Source organism: Gambusia affinis, linkage group LG18 (genome assembly GCF_019740435.1).
Source record: "Gambusia affinis linkage group LG18, SWU_Gaff_1.0, whole genome shotgun sequence".
Classification (NCBI taxonomy): domain Eukaryota; kingdom Metazoa; phylum Chordata; class Actinopteri; order Cyprinodontiformes; family Poeciliidae; genus Gambusia; species Gambusia affinis.
In genome coordinates, this window is record NC_057885.1 from 25952165 (window position 1) to 25966568 (window position 14404).

At 44.2% G+C, this 14404-nt stretch overlaps 1 protein-coding gene across 4 annotated transcripts in view; it reads right to left on the reverse strand.

Annotated features, from left to right (window-relative positions):
* The window catches only part of ctc1 (CTS telomere maintenance complex component 1), an 89812-nt gene that overhangs the window by 71253 nt on the left and 4155 nt on the right, over positions 1–14404 (reverse strand). The window lies entirely within an intron of this gene.

The following is a 14404-nucleotide window of genomic DNA, read 5'->3' on the forward strand; positions in this document are numbered from 1 at the left end:
GGTTTCTCTGTTATTGGTACCAGAACCTCAGCTGGACAGAATCATTGGGTTCTGGTCCAGTTAGTGACCCAGATGGAGGTCAGCGGTTCTTGTTCTTTCAGACCCAAACTCTGATGGTTTACCTTCAGAACCAAGGAGCAGAAAGGTTCTGGTCCGGTTCTGTCCCTTTGGACCAGTTCTGGTGATCGACCCGGTCAGATGTGGTTCTGACTGATGGAACACAGGCAGAACTTTGGCCCAGAACAGAACCAGCCTGTTGTCAGTCTGAGAAACCAGAGGGTCCAGTTGGTTCTGATTGGAACTGGTCTTCAGCAGCAGAACTCATCTCATTATTGTTAGAAACACATCATCATCTGATCAGAACCGGTTCTGGTTCTGTCTGACCTCCTCTCACTCCATGAGTGGTAAGGAGAGACGTCCCAATTAGAATTATTGTTTTGAAGAGATCATAGAGAAAGAGACATTTTCTAATCTGTTTATTTTTGTTTGTTGCGTTTTGATCAGGAAACGACACGGCCACCTAATTTTCTACAAACATCTGCCTTGAGGACCCGTTTGACCGTCACTAGTTAATCTTAATGCAGCTCGTTTTGTTTTTCAGTTTATTTCCCCTCGTCACCAGCCTGCAAACTGGTTCCCAGTAGAGAACGCAGACTAATCCTGTAGATATGGATCATAATCTGTTGGTATCTGACAGTAATGTAGGAACGTTAATTATTATAATGTTGGCTGGTTAATTTTTATATCACCACTAACTACAACATTGGCTGTTAATGTAACATAGTTAATGTTGTAGTAGAGAATTCCACTTGTCATTACGTCCAAGTTGGGTTAATTGTAATGGGTGAAACAGCACCCCCTTCTGGTGGTTGATAGCGTTAAATGTAGTGGACACACACATCTCGTTGCCAGTTCATGAGATGTGGGCGCGAGGTAGGTTCACTGAGTTAACGCTCTAGTGAAATGTTACGTTAGCTTGATGCTAACAGAATGTTATTCTTTGTAAGGTGCTGTACCCGCAGCGACTATCCTGATCCCTGATCAGTTCTTATCCTGTTCCACACAGAGAGATAAACAGCATTCCATCTCATCCTGTCTCCTGGCTCATTTTTAACACAACGCAGACCCGATTGAAGTACCCGATCACCATTAGCAAGATTACATTGGTGCCTGTGACCCGTCTTCAACGTCGCCAGCGCGGGCGGATGAGTCTCCTTCCCGGCGCCTCAGCGGATCGTGGGCGGCGCATCGGTTATCAGACACGGTGCTCTGTTTGGACTCTTCACTGCTTCGGTAGTCAGTCTTGAAAGTGTGGAGTTATTGTTTTTGTTATTATTTTCACTGTTTTGTTTTGTTGCGCAGAGCTAATGTATAGCTGGGCTGTGATTATTAAGGAGGGGCACTTTGAGACAAAATTAGTTTGTGTGTTTTTACAGCCTTTTCACTCGGGTTTTATTTGTTGGAGGTGCACTTTTGCCGCTGTGTTTAATTTGTAAGTGCTCAAAAAAAAGTTTTATTTTTTTTCTTTTAATAGTTAAGTGCTGAGTTATGGCAAACAATAACTCTTTTGGTAGGGGGAGGGGATTTAGCATGTTTACTCCTATGCCTGCAGTTGCTAGAGGTAGGGGTTTGTTTTTGAATACCCCAGAAGCATCCACACCAAAACCAAATTTTGTTTATTTGGGTGAAAGAGTTAACGACACTGTTGATGCTCCACAGTGTGATGTTGATGGCAGACTTTTGAATGACATAGCTTCAAGAATTGGAGTTTCTATCAGTGAAAGTATTGCATCTTGCATTGAGACCCGTTTGAGTAATACAATGGGTCCAGGGGTGGTTGGAGCTACAGCTAACGAGTCTGCCATGTTAAATGTCATTGTTCGCCCTGATGTGAAAGAACCTATGAGTTTTAAAGGGGATCATGATTCATGTTCAGTCCAAGAGTGGGAGGTTATGATGTTGTCTTATATGAGAAAGAAAAGCATCCCTGTGGCTGAACAGGCTGATGAGGTCATGTCTAAGCTGGTGGGGAGGGCACATGAAGTAGTTAAAGTTGGCATACGCAGTAAGCCAGTTTTAAATCTGACTACAGGACCTGAACCCATTTTTGAGATACTGAAGCAGCACTTCAGCGACACTATGTCCTCTAGCTTGCCCTTAGCGGACTTTTATTCTACTGCCCAGATCCTGAACTCTCGCTCATATTCAAATGTAGGCAGCTGAAGGACTGGACGGTGGCTGACATTCATGAGAAGCTTGTTGAGCACTGCAGAAATCGCAAGCGATTAACTAAACACACAATGCCAAGTTTCCTGTCTTCCCAGCACCAGGAAGTCACCTCCTCGGTGCAAAGTGCGACACTCAGTACTGAAGTACTACGTCCAGCTCCAGTTGTTGCACCACCTATTGGGAAGTCAGCTGAGAACTCGCCGGACCGCCTGGACCGGGTCATTGCTCTGCTCGAACGTGTTCTGGAGGAGCAGCCACAACAGCACAAGTTTCAAAGTAGGTTCAAGGTACACAGCCAGAGGGACCAGCTGACAAAAGTAAAGCCTGCCGTACCTTGTGCTGTGTGCAGTGATGGTGGACACACTACTCAGTACCACTGCAGATCCAACCATCTGTGCTTTAGCTGTTTTGCACCTGACCATATCCGAACAGAGTGTCCAGAGACTGTGGTGAGGAAGCCTGGGAGCAATAAACAGGTGGTACAGTCTCAGGAAAACTGACTGACCCGCATGTGGTGGGGGAAAGTGTTGGGCCTAAAAGTGATCCCCCTGTTCCAAATGTTGAAGATGACATGGAGTCCATATGTCAAAGTGCATATGGAGTGAGAGATATGGGATATACACCAATATTCCAAAACATTCAGAGACTCAAACAGCATGACAACTTGTTTTATGAAGATGTGACACTGGGAGGAGTGGTTATGGTCAGCCTTGCTGGATAGTGGGTCGATGGCGTGCACACTGAGCTCTAAAGTAATACCTCAGCTGTTACATAGGGATGTTTTAAGGAGCCCCACCCTTGAGCCGACAACCACTGTGTTGATTGGGTGCGGGATGTCCACGACCTTACCTTCTGGTATGTGTGATCTGGAGATGAGTCTTTATGACTGCAAAGTGATTGTCCCGACACTGATTGTTGAGAACCAGAATGAAGAACTGATTGTAGGCAGTAACCTGTTGAGATACATCATTAACAGGTTTAAGTTGAGGCAAGATCTCCAAGACCAGGGCCCCACAGCACTCTGTGACAGAAGTGATGCAGAGCAGAAAATGCTAGGCTTGTTGGCAAGGGTGGAAGCTGCTGATGAAGACGTCCATAATGCAGTTGGAACTGTCAAAATCAAGCGAGCTGTTACTCTTGAACCTATGACAGAGCATCTGATTTGGGGCAAGTTGCCACAGGTGAATTATCTGTTGGCTGGATGTACTGTTGTGGTGGAGCCAACAACAGCAAGATCTAAAACAAGAACAGTCTTAGTGGGGAGGTCGGTGTCAATTCTAAGAGCAGATGGGTGGCTCCCATTAAAGGTCATTAATCCATCAGACAAGCCGGTTACCTTGAGACGTAATGCTAAGTTGGCTGATGTGTGTACTTGTTGTTCAGTGGAGATGTTTGCTGATTCCCAACACATACAAGTGCCGTTGGACGACAGTACGAGACACAGCCTCGTCTCAGAGGACTCCACCTTGCCAGATAGTCCTCACCTTGTGACACCGTGCACAGTTGACACCCCTCAGGCAATGCTAAGAGAACTGGGACTTTCGGATGTAGACATTGAGTCATGTGACATTGCCCAGGAATATAAAGCTAAACTGGCTGAGCTCATTGTTCAATATCAGTCGATCTTGTCAAGGGACAAACTGGATTGTGGTAAAGCCACTGGTTTTCTACATCGCATCAGTCATGGATGAGAAACCATTCAGATTGCCATGTAGGCGCATACCACCAACGCAGTATGAAAAATTGAGAGAGGCACTGGATGAGATGGAGGAGCGTGAAATCATACGAAAGTCTAGCAGTGAGTTTGCATCTCCACTGGTAATCGTGTGGAAGAAGTCGGGTGACTTACGGATCTGTAATGATTTTCGATGGATCAATGCACGCACTGTTAAGGATGCACACCCACTCCCTCATCCAGCTGATGCTCTAGCAGCCTTGGGAGGCAATGCCTTTTTCTCAACTATGGATTTGACCTCCGGCTATTACAATGTGGAAGTCCATGAGGCTGACCGAAAATACACTGCCTTTTCTTCGCCGTTTAGATTATACGAGTATAATCGGATGCCTCAGGGACTCTGTAATAGTCCAGCAACATTCATGAGAATGATGCTAAATATCTTCGGTGACCAGAACTTCATGAGCTTGTTGTGCTATCTGGATGATGTCCTGGTGTTTGCTCCAACAGAAGACCTGGCGCTTGAGCGTCTGCACATGGTCTTCCAGAGACTCCAGAACCATAACCTCAAGCTCGCTCCAAAGAAATGCCACTTTCTGAGGTCAGTGAAGTTTCTCGGTCATATTATCAGCATAGATGGGATCCAGTCTGACCCTGATAAAGTGACTGCTATAGCCGACATTACTGAGTCAGACCTTATGGAGGTTGGCACAAATATTCCCTCACAGAGGAAGATCCGCTCCTTCCTTGGCATGGTAGTTTACTACCAGCAGTTTATTGAGGGGTGTTCTGCTATGGCCAAACCATTGTTTCGGCTGATCTCATGCGCTAAAGGTCCGCGTGGAGGTGGACGAAAACGCCGCCAAATCCGCAAACAGCTCTGTGCTGAGGATTGGACGGCAGATTGTCAGCAGGCTTTCCTTCAACTGAAGCAGGCTTTGTTAGATCGTGTGGTGCTAGCCCATCCGAACTTCAGTGAGCCTTTTCTCCTGTCTGTGGACGCTTCCACCGATGGGCTTGGTGCAGTCCTGTCACAAGTGCCTGCTGGTGGTTCAACAGCCAGATCGATTGCTTTTGCAAGCAAATCGCTAAGTTATGCCCAATCTAAATATCCAGCGCACCGACTGGAATTCTTCGCCTTAAAATGGGCGGTGTGTGACAAGTTCCATCACTGGTTGAGAGGTCACCAATTCACTGTGTGGACGGACAATAATCCCCTAACCTACATCCTGTCCAAGGCTCGGCTGGCTGCGTGTGAGCAGAGGTGGATCGCTAGGTTGGCGCCATTCCAGTTCGACATCAAGTACATCCCTGGATCAAAGAATGTGGTGGCTGACACCCTTAGCAGAGAGCCCTTCGTACAGTCTAGTACGTCTCACCGTTTGACAAGAGTGCCTTATGACAAGCTGCTGGCAGAGGCTGCAGGGGTTGGTGCTAATGGGATCCAGGAGGTGTTTCGCTGGTCAGCCAACCCACCTGAAGTATTTGAGTGCGACCTACAGCTATCTCAGCGTGTGGCTGTTGTTAAGACTGGAGCAGTATCATCACTGGAGGTTGCTGCTGTACTCCAGGGATGCAGTGAAAGTGGTCCTGTGGTGTGCCCACATGCTCTTCTCCTGCCACAGTTCTCACAGACTGTTCTAACAACACCAAAGGTCAACTCTGAGGTGCTCTCACTTGAAGTGTTGCAGGAGAGGCAGAGAAAGTACCCAGTTCTAAGTAGGGTGATCTTCTTTGTGGAGAGAAAGTGGAGACCTTCCAGGAGAGAACGTGTCAAGGAGTCATCAGAAGTCCTCAAGCTTTTGAAAGGCTGGGAAAAGCTCGCATTGAGAGATGGAGTTCTGTACTAGGTAGCTAAAAACCCTGTCACAAAGAAAAAGTCCTACCTTTATGTTGTCCCCCGCTCACCGCGCCAGAAGGTCTTACAAGGTGTTCACGATGAGGCTGGTCACCAGGGTCAGCAACGGACCCTGTACCTGACAAGACAGAGGTTTTATTGGATTGGCCTAGTGCATGATGTTACTGAGTATGTACAACACTGCAGACGGTGTGTTGTCAGCAAGTCACCAGAGCCGGAAGCCAGAGCTCCTTTGAAAAACATAAGGACCTCTGAACCTCTGGAACTTGTCAGTATTGATTTCTGGACTGCTGAAGATTCTTCAAACAATTCACTGAATGTGCTAGTGGCTACTGACCACTTCACAAAGATGGCGCACGCTTTCTTGTGCCCCAATCAGTCAGCTAAAGCTGTCGCACACCAGCTGTGGAACAACTACTTCTGCATCTATGGGTTTCCCAAGCGACTACATTCCGACCAGGGGGCCAGTTTTGAGAGTTCACTCATTGCAGAGTTGCTGAATGTGGCAGGCGTGCAAAAGTCCCACACTACGCCTTATCACCCTATGGGGAATGGCTCGTGTGAGAGAATGAACCAGACTTTAGGCAACATGATTCGAGCACTGCCATCAAGAGCTAAACATCGTTGGCCTGAGGCCCTGAAATCTCTGACATTCGCCTACAATTGTACAGTGCATGAGACGACAGGATATGCACCGTTTCTGCTCATGTTCGGGAGGGTGCCACGTCTTCCAGTGGATGTCATCTTTGGTTCAGTGCTCAGTGATCCGGAGGTGGTGGACTATGATCAATACGTTGAGTCCCTGCGAAAGGACATGAGAGAAGCTATGGCCATAGCCCAGTCAACTGCAGCTAAGCAGCTCCAGCGTCACACCGAGCTATACAACCGTAGAGTACGTGGTGTACCAGTGGAAGTGAACGACAGAGTGCTGCTGGCCAACAAAGGAGAACGTGGAAAAAGGAAGCTTGCTGACCACTGGGACAGCACGGTGTATGTGGTGGTTGGAAAGGATGATGAGAACCACACCTTAAGGATCCAGAATCCCACTACAGGTCAAGTAAAAGTGGTCCACCGCAATCTGATAATGTCGATAAACTTTCTGCCTTTGCCTCAGGATGACCAGGAGGAGGTTGTTCTGTCTCCAACATCAAGTTCACTTGACCTCAGTGTTGAGAAGTCAGCAATCAGTGATGTTATTTCTGACTCAGCAGAGTTTAGAACAAGAGTGTGGGTATCTGACCAACCTTTGGGAGCACGCAGTGAGACAGACACAGAAGAGGCTGAGCAGGTGGACGGCACCGTGCTGGAGGGAGCCACAGAACCTTCTACAGCCCTATCAGAGGGCAGGGTGTTGTCTGTAGCCCACCCAGTCCCTGATCAATTACAACCCCCTGATGGAGCTGCTTTGATGGACAGCAGTTCAGCAGACTCTGGTTGCTCAGCAGTCCTAATGGCTTGCCCAGAAGCCTTTCCAGCTCCTGTTACTGTCACTTTCAATGATGTACCTGCTACTAGTATTGCTACAGTGACAGTAGTTGATGGTGCGACTGCCCCTAGATCTAGAGCTGGACGATTGTTGAGACCAGAAGGAGGAACAGCTTATCCTGCTCTCTCTTGTCCTTACTAATAACTTTGCCTGAGTTACTTTTAAAGTGACAGTTTTTATAGTTATATGTTGCTTTTTCGACATCATAACTGGATTACTTCAAACCTAAAGGACTGAGGGATTTTTTTACTTTTATTTTTTACCTTACTTTTCTTCATCTCCAAGTTGAACCAGGACAAAATGCCTCCGGCCCCAGAGACCTCAGCAGTATTATACAACGACTTCAGTCTATAGAAATGAAGATCAAACTGCTGGAGGTGAACTTTGAAATCAACGCTAACTGTGGAAATGAGACAACTCTTCCTCAAAACGACGGAGAGGTCGTACGCCCAGCATCAAGCAGCCCACCCTGGAACGCTCTGGGCGCCAAGCCGAAGCAAAAGTCTCACACTGCGGATCCGATGAGACGACTGACAGGGAGAACCCCTCACCTGGACAAATTGGCGTGGCCGGCTCTGAGCCGAAACCCACCTTCAACTTCAACACCTGCTCCACCAAAGAAAAACAAACAAGCAGCTGCAACCAAAACAGCTCCACCGACTCCTAAGGACAGAGCGACCAGCCCAAACCTCAAAACATTCTGACTCTGTGGGAATCCCACTGAAAAACAGATTTTCTGCACTCCAGCCTGAGCCTCTGAGTGAAACCTCACCATCAAACATCAACAATGAGGCAAGACCAACACATCCACCCCCCAAGACCCTAAAGGACAAAGCGACCACCAGGAAAATGAAAGGTACGCCAAAAGTGCTTATTGTTGGAGATGAAGCAGTAAATTGAATCAGTCACGTCTGCAATCCCAAGAAAACCAGAGTGATTTCTTTTCCTGGTGACACTGTGTCTGATTTAACTCACAAAGTTCTCTCTCTAACCGCTGATCAGCCAGATATTGAGTGTTTAGTTGTGCATGTTGGAGTCAAGGATCTGACAAAGCAGAAATCTGAGATTCTGAAAAAGGACTTTAATATTCTTCTGAACACTATGGCAAAATTAAAAATGAAGTTATTTCTCAGTGGTCCAATTCCGTCACCTCAATGGGGAGACGAAAAACACTCCAGGCTGGGCATGATAAACAAATGGCTGATTAAAACCTGCTCTACCAGCTCAGTGACCTTCATCGATAACCTCTGGATCTATTGGCAGCACTTTCACCTTTTTGGAAGAGGCGGACGCAATCTTAATAAACATGGGATAAAGATACTCACTGCAAACCTTTTTTATTTTATCAACAAGGACAGCAACGTCATCATCGCTTCAGAAGAACAGGCTCGAGGACGTCTGATTAGGATGGATCCCTCTGCATATCAGGAACAACCCGTTCCAAAACAAGCTGATACAACATCGACTGGAGACGGAGCGACTGGTTCCCTTCCTCCTCCGCCCCCTCCTTGCTCATCCACTCATTCACAGGATTCACAAGATACCTTTGGAGAAATGTCTTCTGGACCAGAGTTTCTCAATTTTACAAACGGAATGAATCAACAGGTTCTACTTGGGACGTCTCTCTTTAGCACTCATGCTACAGACCTCACTACATTTAAGCCACCTGCCTCTGATTTCCCAGAGGATCCATCACTCTGCGTTTCTGAGGTCTGAGGCCGGGGTCCAGACATTATTTTTATATCCGTCTTCCCCCAGAATGTGTCTGGCCCCCCGGCACTGCAAAATAGGACGTTACCTGTCCGGATCACTACGAGAAAAGCTACAAAAAACAGAAACATAAAATACAGTGGACCTAATTCAAACCTCAGACGGTTCCCCTGCCTAAAGGAACCTCAGACTCAAGAACGTTTGGCCTCCAAGTCACTAAAACTTAAACTCTTTTAAATCCCAGATCTCTCTGTGCTAAAGCTCTATTAATCAATGATTTCATCACTGAACATAATATCGATGTTGTTTCTGACAGAAACATGGTTGAATGACAATAATGAACCAATTGTACTAATTGAATCTGCGCCTCCTAACTACAATTTCTTAAGTGAGAATAGAAAACATAAAAAAGGAGGAGGCGTGGCTTCAATATTTAAGAATACCGTAAATAGTAGTAAAATTTCTTTGGGTCACTTCACCAATTTCCAATGTCTCTGTAACTGATGTCGCATCACTTCCTGTTATCTTTGAAAGTTGTTTATCCTTTAATCCACTTGGACAAACAGCAACCATCACAAAACGTTCTCTCACTGAAAACACAGCAGAAACATTTCATCAAATCTACTCTTCTTCCTCACCCTTAAGCTGTAATGATGTAGATAAGTTGGTAAAAGATTTTCAGACTAAAGTTTCAGATATCATTGATTCCATTAAAATGAAGGTTGTGTCTGGTAAGAAGAAATCTCCATTAACAATGCTCCAGCTTTATTTGCAACAGTTGACAGGCTCACAAATCCTCCTATCACGTTACCACCTGAATTTCAGTCTATTGCCGCCTGCAACCAGTTTTCCAGTTTCTTTTCAGAAAAAATTCAAAAATCAGAGGATTAATCTGAACATCCACTATAAAGTCAGAACCAACACTGAACCCAAACAAAACAAATACAGGAAAAATGACCCAATTTCAACTATTTAATTATAAAACCCTAGAGAAAATTATAAGTCAATTAAGCTCCAGTTCCTGCTGTCTGGATGTTCTAGATCTATAACTCTAGAACATTTCTTTAAGAAAGTTCTGCCTGTTGTTGCTCCTGATCTGATCCAAATAGTAACTCATCGCTCTGATCAGGCTTTGAAAACAGCAGGAATCAAACCACTGATAAAAAAGAACAATCTGGACAAATCACTACTGCAGAATTACAGGCCGACCTCTGACCTCTGACCTCCCATTCATCAGTAAAGTTACTGAAAAAGTTGTGTTTAAACAGTTAAATAGCTTCCTAATGATAACCAACTGTTTTGACTCCTTCCAGTCTGGTTTCCATGGTTACCACAGCACAGAGACTGGCCTAGTCAAAGTGTTCAATGACATCCATATAAATACGGACTGTGGGAGAACCACAGTGCTGGTTCTGGTTCTGGTTCTGTTGGACCTCAGTGTTGACCAGGACATATTACTGAATCGACTGGAGAGTTGGGTCGGACTCTCCGGTCCAGAGATTAACTGGTTTGAATCTTACATAAAGAACAGGGATTTCTTTGTCTCAATTGGAAACTTCTCATCAAAGAGGTCAAAGGTCACATGTGGGGTACCCCAAGGTTCAATCCTAGGACCCTCTTATTCAATATCTATATGCTCCCACTGGCTCAGGTTATTACAGGAAATAATATCAGCTACTATAACTATGCAGATGACACACAGCTCTACATTATGATGTCACCAGGTGACCTTTGACCCCATCCAATCACTGAACAGATGCTTAGAACAGATCAATGTGTGGATGAGACAAAACTGAAGTTATTATTTTTGGACCTAAAGAGGAACGATCTATAGTTATAGATCTAGAGTCATAGATCTAGAGTCAGTGCACAGCTTCAGTTATTACAACTAAAAACCAGCGATCAGACCAGAAACCTGGGAGTAGTGATGGACTCTGACCTGAACCTTCAGAGCCACATAAAGACAGTTACAAAGTCGGCCTTCTATCACCTGAAGAACATTTCCAGGATTAAAGGACTAATGTCTCAGCCAGATCTAGAGAAACTCATCCATGCATTTATCTTCAGTCACATTGATTATTGCAACAGCGTCTTCACAGGTCTGTCCAACAAATCAATCAAACAGCTGCAGCTGATCCAGAATGCTGCTGCTGGAGTTCTGACTAAAACCAGGAAGATAGAGCACATAACACCAGTTTTAAAGTCTCTCCACTGGCTCCCTGTAGCTCAAAGAATAGACTTTAAAATACTGTTGTTAGTTTATAAATCACTGAATGGTTTAGCACCACAATACATTAAAGATCTGCTGCTGTTGTATCAACCTTCCAGAACTCTCAGGTTCTGGTTCTGGTTCTGCTCTGCATCCCCAGAACCAGAACCAAACGAGGAGAAGCAGCATTTAGCATCTATGCACCAAAAATCTGGAACAAACTTCCAGAAAACTGTAAAACAGCTGAAACACTGACTTCCTTTAAATCTCAACTAAAAACCCACTTGTTTAGAGTTTTATTAGAAACGTGATCAATTATAAATTTATTGACAGAATCTGACTTGATGTTGTGTTTTTGTGTTTGATTTGATGTAAAGCACTTTGAAATGCCTTGCTGCTGAAATGAGCTATACTAATAAAGTTTGATTGATTGATTGACCAGTGACTAGACTTATTGAAATGATGCACCAAAGAACAGCATTGGTTTGATCAGGTTTAATTATAAAACTACAGTTTTATTTGTTTCTATTTTGACCTTGAGGTTTTGTAACAATTTTGATATTTCATGTTTGTTTTGCTATTTGAGAGGTGAGTTTGCAGTTGCATGTTAACAAAATATGTAAATGGGCATATTTTTTTTCCCCTATGTATGTAGGTGGGGTCTGGCCAACCTTTCCTCATACTGATCCTCATGGGATAGTGTAAGTGACTGGGTATTTGTAACTGTGAATTTAATGTGATTGTACTTCACAGGCGACTTTGGAAACGATGGCTGTGTATTGGTTTCCTGTGCATTTCAATAGTGGTCTTACTGCATTTTGTGCGTTTGTGATGTTACTATACTTTTTTTTCTTTTCTTCTTCTTTCTTTATCTTGCTTTTTTCAATTGTTGTTTTGTTTTGCTTGTTGTAATGGGGCAAGTGGAATTCGGCAGGAGGGAGTGAAACATAGTTAATGTTGTAGAGAATTCCACTTGTCATTGCTCCCAAGTTTGGGTTCATGTGTAATTGGTGGCTGTTGAGCTTGATAATTTATGTGACTATAAAGAAACTTTTTACAGAAACTTATAAGTTATGTCAAATTCTGCAGGAGCTGTTAAAATACTTCAGCAGCACAGAACCAGCTCAGTTTCAGTTCACACTCTCAGGCTCAGGTGTGGATCAGGTAAGAGACTCACCAGACAGCATACAGTTAATCTTTAGCTCCAGCAGTTAGACTCCAGAGTATGTAATGAAGTATGTAAGGAATGTGTGTGCATATGTACATATTTCATCTTAGGTTCATCCCCATCCTCTGCAGAGTTAAGTCTAGCATCACCATCCTCTGTGTCTGTAACCACTGATGATCTACCTGGTAATTTAACAGCAAAACATCTAGAATTCCTCTTTGTGCTCCAGAGCATTTTAAAACTAACTGTTAAGTACCAAGCAAAAATTATCTGACCTTTTATGTTATTATTATTCGTGTTTCTTTTCTCAGTTTCTCAGTAGTTTCCACATCAGAGTCCCCTTCACACCACGGATCATCAGCTCCACCAATGGATCCAGCTGAGTGAACATCTGTCCTCTCAGATCTAGACAGGACTGGGCAGGTGATGACAGAACCACTGACTATTAGAGAGACCTTTTCCTTCCCCAAAAGGCATGAAGGGAGAATCTTTCATTATCATTATGTCTACAGACAGTCAGTCAATGGGGAGCTAAAGATGCAGTCTACTGCTTCTGCTGCAAGTTATTTTACCGAAAGTCATCAAAACTGTTACCAGAAGGACAGAGGGGTGGGGTCAACGTTGGGTCAACTTTGGGTCAATGTTGGGTCAACGTTGGGTCAATTTTGGGTCAACATTGGGTCAACATTGGGTCAACTTTGGGACGTCGGGTCACTGCTGAAACTGCATGAAAACAGTGAAGATGGTAAAATGGAAGGAATTTGCCGTCAGTCTTTCAAAAGGCAAAACAACTGAGGCTGAAATGATTCTTCTGGAGGCAGAACAGAATCACTGGAGAGACGTGTTCACATGCTAAATTAGCATCATCCAGTCATTGAAAGAAAGAAACCTGGTGCTGAGGGGATCGGTTGACACATCCGACCAACAACGGTAACTTTCTAACAGAAGTGGAGCAGATGACTAAATTTGATCCTGTGCTAACAGCTCATGTAAGACAGACAGTACAGCCCAGCATGTCACATACCTGGGAAAAACCATACAAAATGAGTTTGTAACCTGTGTAAGTGACAAAAATACAGGAGACAATGGTGTCAGAAATAAAAGATTCAAAATACTAGGCAGTAATCCTAGATTGAACCCCAGATGTGAGTCATCAAGAACAGATGTCTGAAGGAAACTTCTTGGGGTTTCTTTATCTCCTGAATCCACTGGTCAAAAGGTTTTCTGGACTAAGTCTTCACAAGCTTGAAGAGTTAAATATCCCTTTGAAGAGTTAAATATCCCTTTGAAGACTGGAGGGGACAATCCAATCACAACGGTCCAAACATGAAAGGCGTCAATAAAGGAGTTCAGGCAAGGCTTTCAAAATAAATCTACCTGCTTTTTATGGGCCCATAGTTTAAACCAGATGCGGCTAAGGTGTCCATGGATGCTACTTGCTTTTCTGGAAATGTGAAAAAATTGTAGGGTAGGATAAGGTTAATCCTAACCCTAAACTCTTCTCAGGTTCCCCTCCAAGGTGGGCGATCCTTAAGAAGCACTTGAACATCACGCTCAAGTCTTGGAGTGAAACACGACAAAACAGGATTAAAAACATCGAACTATTAAGTTACTAATCAGACAAGGTGAGAGAAACCTTACTGGAAAAAACTACTGACCCCATGGTGAAAGTTGAGACCCATTGACTTGCTTAAGAAATCGAGTCATTCAGATTTCAGATTTGCTGTGTGGTTTGGTATGACATGAACCAAACTACTTCAGTCAGCTAACATGCAGATTGATGTTGCAGTGGCCCTGATGGAGAAAAGCACAGAAAATGTAACCCGTTACAGGGCAACTGGTTTTACAGGGCAACTGGTTTTAAAGGGCAACTGGTTTTAAAGGGCAACTGGTTTTAAAGATGCCCAGATCTCAGCAGGAGGCTTGTGAACAAATGAATGTTGAAGCAGAACTGAAATAGAAGAGACTGCGAATGAGGGCTGGAGGATATGAGGAAAATCTAATGTCCTGATATATTTTTTTGCTATATCATGATACACAATATATATCACAATACTCTTAAACGAGCT